Below are 1,144 nucleotides of genomic sequence, written 5' to 3' on the forward strand. Positions count from 1 at the left end.
TGGTACTCCCCACACACACAACACCCCCACCCCTCTCCCCATCCCTGGCACAATATTAAAACCATCAAAGCACATCTAACAAGGAGAAACAGCAGTATGGAATGAAGAAAGCAGAATTTCATACTGCTCAATCCAACTAACCATATCGAGTGTCCTTCCCCCAGATAAACTCCACCCACCAGAATGATAAAGTGTAGAGGAGACAACCATGGGAGTAACTTGGATCTCTGCTTACACTACCAAAGTTCAGTGAAGATTCAATAGGAGTAGTGAGTCTGTTTGGCAGGGAAACACTGGTTACAGCTCCTCTGTCAAGTTTCAGATGATTTAGAACAGCTAGAGTTTGAGATTCACAGAATTCTAACAGGACTAATCCTTGCTGCCTCAACTGCAACAGTGGAGCATCTGCCAAATCCTGGTTAGCTGCTGAGAATAGTAGGAAGTGAGGCAGCTTTTGTCTTAAGAAACCCAAAAATGATGTCTGGTAACAAGTTACTGTGTCAGTTTCAAACTGAGTAAAGGAGCTTAGTAGGTTGGGTTGGGGCAAAGGCAAGGTGAAACTTCCAATTTTATCACTTGAATTAGATTATGTATGGACTGCATATATCCCTTATTTTAATTAAACCGAATATAGAGTATTTAAAATTTCAACAGCTGTTACAGTGGAGGCTAATCAGTATAACCCAGTGTCTCAAATTGAAGGAACTTTTTCCTAAAGTGATAAAATGGTTCTCAGCTTAATCTATTGAGGGAAATTCCCTCATCCCACTGAAACACATCACTGATTTATATCAGAAGTAAGTAGGATTCTCTTTATAGGAAGTTTGTTTTATTCCACCCTCCCACTAGAATCAGTCTATAAAGGGAAGGATACCTGTGCAGGATTAGTTCAAGATCAGAGCCTTCTCCTTGCACCTCCATGCTTGCGCACGTGCACACACGCACACACACACACACACACAGTAAATACATTTTCCCACATATAATCTTATAGTCACATGCTTGCTGGAGTCCATCTCACAAATACACTTCAATAGTTAGCCAAATACATGTACATGCAGCAAGATGTGAGAGTTGCCCCGGAGTGATTAAAGGTGGTGCACATATGTCTATGTGGGGAAGTCATTTTAGGGTATATTTGTAC

This window comes from Crocuta crocuta, unplaced genomic scaffold (genome assembly GCF_008692635.1).
Source record: "Crocuta crocuta isolate KB4526 unplaced genomic scaffold, BGI_CrCroc_1.0 scaffold588, whole genome shotgun sequence".
In the NCBI taxonomy this organism is placed as follows: domain Eukaryota; kingdom Metazoa; phylum Chordata; class Mammalia; order Carnivora; family Hyaenidae; genus Crocuta; species Crocuta crocuta.